This window comes from Dipodomys spectabilis, unplaced genomic scaffold (genome assembly GCF_019054845.1).
Source record: "Dipodomys spectabilis isolate Male_0828 unplaced genomic scaffold, ASM1905484v1 ptg000690l, whole genome shotgun sequence".
NCBI lineage: Eukaryota > Metazoa > Chordata > Mammalia > Rodentia > Heteromyidae > Dipodomys > Dipodomys spectabilis.
The window spans coordinates 84,514-93,852 of NW_024871367.1; positions in this window are offsets into that span (position 1 = coordinate 84,514).

The window sequence follows — 9,339 nt, forward strand, 5'->3', positions numbered from 1 at the left end:
AAATCATGGAGTGGGAAGCCAAGCGTGACACATAATTTTCTTTTCTTTGAAAGTGTTCAGTGTCAGGTAGGATGTATAATTTGGATACAAATCAATATGCTATGTAAGTAGAATGTCACAAAGGTAAAAAAAGTCATAGGTAGAGAATTGTCACTACAATAAATGATAAACAGATTGAATTAGTAATGAATCATTGTAGGATAAAATTAGATGCGGTAATTATAGGATGTGGATTAAGTTTAATTAATGTTTTATTAAGTATTAACAGAATAAAAATTGCATGGAGACATAAATACCTAATAATTGGTAGTAGCACATGATGCATAATTTAATAATATATAGACACCTACCTCATTCTATAAAATATTTAATTATATGTATGGATGTATGCACATATGTGATAAACAATAGGATATTGAGTATTAATTAATGCTTTATTAATTGTTAGCTGGGACACATCATTAAATAGAGATATAATTTAATACCTAATAATTGGTTGTAATATTATCTATAATGTAATAATATCGACATCTCTCTTTTGTGTATATAATATTTATATACAACAATCTATCTATTTATACCTCCTTTACTCCTGGAGCTCAGTGATTGAGTGCTCCCCTAGTAAGCACAAAGCCCTGGGTTCAATTTCTCAGTGCCACATAAGCAGAAAACCTGGAATTTCTGCTGTCTTTCAATCAATTGAGTGCTAGCCTTGAGCACAAATACTTAGGGACAGTGTCTAAGCCCTTACTCAAGCCCCACCACTGCCACCAAAAAATGGTAGAATGTTCTAACTACAATTATAGAAGGACAGGACTTCAAATACCACATCACAGAACAAGCTAGGAGTCTGGCACTGACAGTTGCCACCTAACCTGACTTAGGCAGATGTAAACAGCTGCAACCCAGCTCCACAGAACCAGATGCTGCTGGCTTGCCCCCATCCTCCTGGCTGCTTGGGAGCTTTAAAACCAAGCCCTGGTAGGAAGTATGTGAGACTCTTGGAGATGTGGCTCTAAGTAGTAGAGCCTTAGCCTTGAGCATATGTTATTAGAACAGTATCCCCATGCATTGAGTTCAAGCTCTATGGGTAGCCTGCCCCCCCAAAAAAAACACCCCACTAAACCATTAGATGTGAACTTGTGTGATTCATGAAACGTTCCTCAAAGAATGATGATACCGATGAAAACAACCTAATTCTAATGACAGCTTGTGGAATAGAGCTATGTGCTGAGTCCTTCATAGGGTGCTCTGTGCTGTCTGGCACAGGGTGCTGTGTCCTGAGTTCTTCACAGGGTGCAGTGTGCTGAGTCCTGCATTGGGTGCTGGGTGGTAAGTCTTCACAGGATGTTGTGTACTGAGTCCTTCAAAGAGTGCCATCTGCTGTGTCCTTCACAGAATGCACTCTTTCATATGGTCCTTGTAAGAGCTACACAACTGAGATGATTATGCAGACAAGAATATTGAGATGCAGATATGTCCCCATGGCAGAGACAAAATTATGTATTACTAAAGGGTGGGTGAGTTGTCTACTGCAGACAATTGTTTTGTTTTGTTTTTCTCAGTCATGAACCTTGAACTCGTGGCATAGGTACTGACCCTTACCTCTTGGGCACATGGCTAGCACTAAACTACGTGGTACCAAGGACCCCCTTGCAGTAGAGTGCCACAGCCTAGGGGTCTATAGCTGAGGTCTGTCAGCCTGCCTTCTCAGGAACCTGAGATCTGAGGATCTGGCTTACAAACTATGCCAGACACAAAAGGTCCCATGAGACTATTATCTCCAATTCACCACTAAGAAACCTGAAGTGGAAGCTGGATGCTTGTCACTCATGCTTGTCATCCTAGCTCCTCAGGAGGATGAGATCTGAGGATCATGGTTCAAAGCTAACCTAGGCAGAAAAGTCCTCGAGACATTTAACTCCAATGAACCATGAGAAAGTCTGAAATGGTGCTTTGGGTCAAGTGGTAGAGCACAAGACTTGAGGCACAGCACCCAGGCCCAGACTTCAACTGCTCCAACCAACAACAACAAAAAAGAAAGAAAATAACAAACCTGAAGAAGAGGGCTGGGAATGTGCTTAGGGGTAGAGTGCTTTGCATCTATGATACTCTGGATTTGATTTCTCAGGTACACATCACTAGAAAAAAGCATGAAGTGTCTCTGTGGCTCAAGTGGGAGAGGGCTATTCTTGTGCAAGAGAAATTAGGTACAGTGCTCGGTACAGTGCTCAGGTCATGAGTTCAAGCTCCAGGACTGCTGTATGTGTGCACGCTCGAACACCCACACCCACACACAGACCAGAAGTAAAAGCCGTGACACAAAATGGTAAAGCACTGGGCTCCTGCACTGAGCTCATGGTCAGCACCCAGGTCCTGTGTTCAACCCCAAAACTTTGCCATCCAGGGCTCAACTAGGAGAGGTCAAAGGTTTCAAAACCTAATGTGCTTCAGCAGTCCTAGATGACAGGAAGCATGGTGAGATCAGACATGTGCTTGGATTTCCAAAGCTTCCGGAAACCTAGCAGAGGCATCATAAGCCCTTCATCACCCTCAATGAAACTTTTCTTGAGGTTAAGTGCCCTAGTTGTCTGCCAGAAGGACTCCTGAATTATATTGAGCACTGTATCTAAGCACCAGAATATAGTCTTACAAAGGCAGGATTAGTGCTGAGAACTTGGCCTGCCACAGGAGGTGGCACAAATGAAGGCTTCCTGTTAAAACGGAGCACTGGGCAGAGAGATAGCTTGGGGTACAAAGAGGATTTTTTGTCCTGACCTTCAGAGCCCATCCACACTCATCCTCACTAATTGACCCATATGGAATTGTTTGTTACACAGCTGTACAGAACTGAGGCCTTTTGTCTGCCTGTACAGACAGTGAGAGAGACTTCTTCCAGCAGGCCTGGGAGGCAGAGAAACCCTCAGGCTGCATTGGGAACTGTGAGGAGAGCCCAGGGAAATGCACTGTCATGAAAGCAGTCTCTGTGTTATGAAATCATTGTATTGAAAACAAATTTTCTAGCTTGGTGCCTTTCATCATAGCTACTGTAGAGTTTCACCTATAGGAATACATCCACACATACACAAATACATGGAAGCGGGTCCTGGGGTTGAACTATGAGCATAGGCCTTGTCCCTGAGTTACATTTGCTCAAGAGTAGTGCATTAACCTTGAGCCACAGCCCCACTTCTGGGTTTTCTGTGATCTCTTACAAATAACTGTGTCATGGACTTTCCTATGCTGGCTGGATTCAAACTCAGATTCTCTGTATCTCAGCCTCCTGAGGAGCTGGGATTACAGTCAGCAGCCACTGGTACCTGCCTTTCTTTTCTTCTTCATTTTTTAATCTGGACAATCTGACTACTTAACAGCATCATTCCAATGCCTTGAATTTATAAGTAAACTAGTCAATGTTCTTTATAGGTGCTTTCTCTGAGAAGGATTTTCTCTCCTCTTCTTCTCCTCTGGTCACAGGTTTGAAGCCAAAAGTGAGAAATGAGTGTCAAATGATTTTGGCAGCAAATGTCCACAGGTCATGCCAGTTCAGTCACTTAGCATTGAGCTGCAGTGAATTTACTGTCTCAGGACGAGAGGACCAAAAGCTGGAGCGATCCTCATGCTGTCTGCCTATAAAATAATCTAATAATTTTGAGTGTTTTGTGTCTCCAACCTGAAGTATCTAGAACATACTAGAAGCATCTTCATGTTTCCTTTTTTCTCTAGTACCTCTCGAGATTTAGACTAAGGGTTTGTGTGGAGCAGATCCTCGGCGAATCCCTGAGGAAAGCCACTTGAAGTCTCCTCAGGAGATCTCTGTTCAAAGACAGCCCAAGCAGGAAAGTCTGCGAGACTCTTATTTCCAATAAACCACCAGAAAACCAGAAGTGAATCAGTGGCCCATAGGGTAGAGCTCCAGCTTTGAGAAAGAAAGCCGAGCAGGAGATACAAGCCAGACCAGGCAGGAAAAACCTGGCAGGTGCTTATGTCCAATTAAGGACCAGATGTCTGGAAGTTGAGCTGTGGCAGTGGTAGAGTCTCAGCCTTGAGCAAAACAGCTGAGGAACACATAGGGCCCTGAGTTTAAGCCCTGATATGGCCACCAAAGAAATTCAAAAAGAGAAGGCCAAGTTTATGTATCAGTGTCCTACTTACTTATGTGTGTATATTACCTTCCTGAGTGCAAACAGATTGTATGTAATGCTTCTCCTTTTATGTACACATTTATTTTTCAGATAGGCTTGCTGCACATACTGCATCGTTCTCTTCTTTTCAGACCCATGGCTTTTCTCTACCAGAGTTCCAGGCCTGTGTCCTTATATGATGCAAACTTAAGATCTCAGCTGCCTTTATTTGCATATTATTATGAGGCCAACGCAAGAACAGTCACAAATCAGGCAGAGGAAGAGAAGATCAGGGTTTTTGAAATAACAGGTATTCAGAAAATTAAACTTGGGGGATGTAAAATGGTAGCATACTTATGTAGAAACTACCATTAAGAAAAAGATGAGAGGGCTGGGAATGTGGATTAGTGAGACAGTGCTTTTTCCTGCCATGCAAGAAGCCCTACAGAGGGTTTGATCCCTCCTCTGTAGCACATGCACAGAAAAAGCTAGAATTGGTGCTGTGGCTCAAGTAGTAGAGTGCTAGAGACAGTGCCCAAGCCTTGAGTTCAACTCAAATACAAGTAACTTCTCATCACCAAGGGAAACCCAGGAAGTTTTTGAACAGCTGCCCTTTCAGAAGTGGACGTCAGAGTGTCATAGACTTTCCGCCCTGGCTGGCATCACCCTGTGAACCTCAGACCTCAGCCCCCTGAGCAAGGGTGATAGGCCTTAGCTACTTGTGCTCTGCTAGGTCAGAACTGTAATGACATTGACAATACAAGTCAACTGCTTATCACAAAGGGCTTGGGGAGCATATTAAGCCTTTCAACAATGTACCTTTCAGAACCCTGTAGGACACAAGGTTATAATACTAGAGTCTGAGAGGCTGGGCATATGGATCTGCTAAACTTGAACCTTGAGCTCTGACTCCAATTCTGGTGTACATCAGCGTCAGCGTTCGTTTTCTAGAGAATGTTCTCCTAATTAGCAAATAGGAAAAGTACTTTGATTAACCCTCATGTTTTTCCCATTTTGTGTCTCCAACTCAAGCCTGGGCACTGTTCCTACGCCCTTCATCTCAAGGCGAACACTCTACCACTTGAGCCACAGCACCACATGGAGTCTTTTGCTGGTTCATTGGTGATAAGAGTCTAACAGGCTTTCCTTGTCTAGGCTGTCTTTGAACTGTGGTCTTCGGAGCTCAGCCTCCTGAGAAGATAGGGTTCCAGGTGTGAGCCACTGGCATCTGGCCTATTGTTTTTGCCAGTGGTGGGGCTTGAACTTAGGGCCTGGGTACTGTCTCCATGCTTCTTTTTCTGAAGGCTAGTGTTCTACCACTTGAGCACACCACAGCTTCTGGCTTTTTCTGAGTATGTGGCACTGAGGATTCAAACCCTGGCATTCATGCATGCTGAGCGAGCTCTGTACCACTAAGCCACATTCCCAGTCCCACCCTTACAATATTATCCCTCAACTTGCCTATCCTCAAGGAAAGGCTTCTGAGTATAAATCATCTAAAGAAATCCCTATAGGAAGGTGTTAAAGATAAACAAGCAAAGCTCATATTTGGGAGAGACTCTAAACATGTGAAGACTGAGACAAATGCCTCCATTTAATTATGTATCATGTTTCAACAGTTAATAAAGTATTAATGAAAAATGAGTCAATGTCCTAAATTATTGTGTATAATTCTATAATAGATGTGCAAAATGTAATAAATATTATGTGTATAATAATACTAATACAATAAAAATAAGTAAATGAATAAAATATAGAAATACAAAATCAATAATAAAAAAACATAGCTTGTATTAAACATACACATATAATACGTAACATATATTACACATGTACATAAATATTATTTTCCATTATATGGACTTAATTCAGCCACTGGGAACTCTAACCTGAATTTCTTTTCCTCAAGGACAGTGAGCTTCCCCTTCACCTATGATGCAAAAGAGTTACCTGGATGGTGAGATCTAATCCCAGCAGTGGCAGAAATACTAGCCCCAGTTCCAAGACAGTGACTTAATTATTTTTAATGGAAGCAGTTATGTTTATTCAGTTCCATACTGAACATTTTAAAAACAGCAGTGTATAATTTTGTATATCTATTCAGACATCCTTCCCTTCCCTGCAAAGTGCTTCTTCGAGCTCTAAATTGTTTCCTTTTTTGTGCATTTTTTTTGTTGTAAAAATGTGGTATAGAGGGGTTACAGTTACATGAGCAAAGTAATGAGTACATTTACTATTGAGCATTGCTGCCTCCTCCTTTGTTTTCCCCTTGCCATCCCTTCCCTCCCACCTCCACAGCTATGCCCCCACCCCAAGCTGAGGTCAGTGACTTAATTTTTGTTTTTTATTTTTGGCTTGGCACAGGATTTGAACTCAAGTAGTAGAAACTCTGCACCTTCCCTCACATTGCTACAGATTTACCAAGATCCTGAGTTCAAATCCCAGGTTAGGAAAGAAAACTGGCAGAAATTCCAAACCAGGGGGATTTTTTTCAATTTAGTTAAATAAATTATTTATTTATTTATTCTTTTTTTTTTGCCAACTATGGAGATTGAACTCAGGTCGTGGCAACTCTACCTCAGCTTCAATTGCCCTAGACTGGGCTGCAGCCTCTCACCCATAGTCGATCCTGGGATCCTAGGCCCAGAGCTTGCAGGAAGAAAAAAGTAGGACAGCACAAAAAGTGGCGAGCTGCAGGGGACTGGGGGTTTTACGTTATTTTTTTCTTTGCAGGGTGACCATCCTGATTCTGAATGACATGGCTGCAAAGTGGAGCTGAACTGCTATACTGCTATTCCTGAAGGCTGGTGGGCTACCAGGGAAGCCATAGGCCAACCTGTCAACATAGGCCCTGGATTAAAAATCTAGGTCCTGACACCTACCAATGGCAGGACATCACAAGAGACTCATTCCTATGCATAGGAATACTGATTGAAAGAGTAGTTTGTGCATCAGTCGAGTCTAAAAGTGGATGTAATAATCCTAGGATGCTGATTGATTTTAATTGATAGTTTATTAAGGATGGAAAGAATAATATTACTTCAAAGACAATATAATAAATACCTAAGAGTTGGTAGGAATGTATTAGGCGTCATTCAGTCAGATAGATGGCTCTGGCATTCTTTACGAATATGTATTAATTGTTTAACACCATCTGCCAATCTATGTATCACTGTTTTGGCCAAACCTGGGGCTCCATCTCAGTGCCTGGGAACCACCTCACAGCTTCATTGGCTAGAGGCTGCCGTGCTCACCCTTACCCATTCATGAATTGGGCCTGCTAGGCCCCAAGTTCGGATCCCAGCAATGCCAAAAATTTAATCTTGGAGTAAGAAGCTGAGTGTGACACATGTTTTCCTTTTCTGAGAGAGTCCTGGGTTTTAGGCATGATAGCGAACGCATCTACAAATCTAGATGCTATGTGATAGGAAGTCAACAATGTAATAAACGGGATAGGGGTCAAAAGAGTCAATAAAATAGATGGTAAATAAATGAATAAAACAAGAAATGAAATGAATAACCATACCAAACATGGTATTGTCTGACTATATGGAAGTATAAATCCTGTCTTTAAAATGTAAATAAAATGTATACAAGGAGTATGTTTTGCAGGACTGAGGCTTGAATTCAGGCCTAGGGAACAGGACTGACTTCTTTGGCTTCAAATATGATGTGCTTTCCTCTAGCCTGACAGTGCTATTTACCCAGATCTTGAGTTCAAATCCCAGGCCTGGCAGAAAAAATGGCACGAATTGCAAAACAGGGAGATAAATAATTGTTTCTTTAATTTCTAAATTGTTTTAATTTTTTAATTGTTGTAATTTTTTTAATTTAATTTTTTTGTTTGTTTTTGGCAATGCACATGGCTTGAACTCAGATTGTGACAGCTCTGTCTCAGCTTCCATCACACTAGCCTGAGTTGCAGCCTCCAGAACCAAAGCTGATCCTGGAATCTTAAGACCCGATGTCTGACAGGAAAACAAAATGAAAATGACACTAAAACAAGCAGCAAGCCACACATGGTAGGCAGTTTATTGGCTTTGATTCCTTGCATGGTGAACATCCTAGGTCTGAATGACATGGATGCCACGCATAGGTGACCTGTCATTGCTGAAGACTGGCAGACTGTCAGGAAAGCCATAGACCAACCCCGCAACACAGTCCCTGAGTTCAAATCCTGGTCCTGACACCTACCATTGGCAGGAGATCCCAAGAGACTCCTGCTTGTGCATAAAAATTCCGATGGAATGGTATCCAACTCATGATTGAATAGTTCGTGCAGCGGTCTAGACTCAAATTAGACGCAATAATCCTAGGAAGCTGATTGAACTTAATGAATGGTTAATTAGGCATGAAAAGAATAATATTCCTTCAATGGAGGCATAATAAATACCTAAGACTTGGTAGGAACGAAGCAAATGTCATTGAATACTAGATACACGGCTCTGGCACTCTGTACTAATATGTATTTATTGGTGTACTACCACCTGCCTATCCATCTAGGGCTATTTTGGCCACGCCTGGGGCTAGATCTCAAAGCCTGCCAAAAATTTCCTCCTGGAGTAAGAAGCCAAGTGTGACACCTGTTTTCCTTTTCTGTGAGAGTGTGGGGTGTCAGGCATGATGGAGAAGAAGTCTACAAATCTAAATGCTATGTGATAGGGTGTAAATAAAGTAATACATGGTTAGGTGTCATCACAGTCAATAAAATAAACTGTAATTAAATGAATGAAACAAAAAGTACAATGAATAACCACACCAAACATGATATGGACTGAGCACCTGTCTGGAAGTTCAATCCTATTTTTAAAATACATGTAAGGACTATGTTTTCCAGGGTTGGGGCCTGAATTCAGGCCTGGGGAAGAGGCCTGACTTTCTGATCTTCAAGCATAGAGAGCTTCCCCTTCCCCCAGAGCGCAACAGAGTTACCTAGACCCGGAGTAAAAATCCCAGGCCTTGCAGATGAAAAATAGCACACATTCCAAGCCATTGAGCTTCATTAGCTTTTTTCATATTTTTTAAAGTTCACTTTAAAGTTCACCTTTATTTCATACATTTTGATTTTATAACATGAGAGTTTTTCAAAAAGGGGTTTAAACACTTATATTTCAGCATAGCACATTGATGTTTCCCTTTTGACCATTTGCCATGAAGAGTGAGAATGAAAATGAGTACATCATTCCTCCCTAGAGGGACAGTTGATGTTATTTCT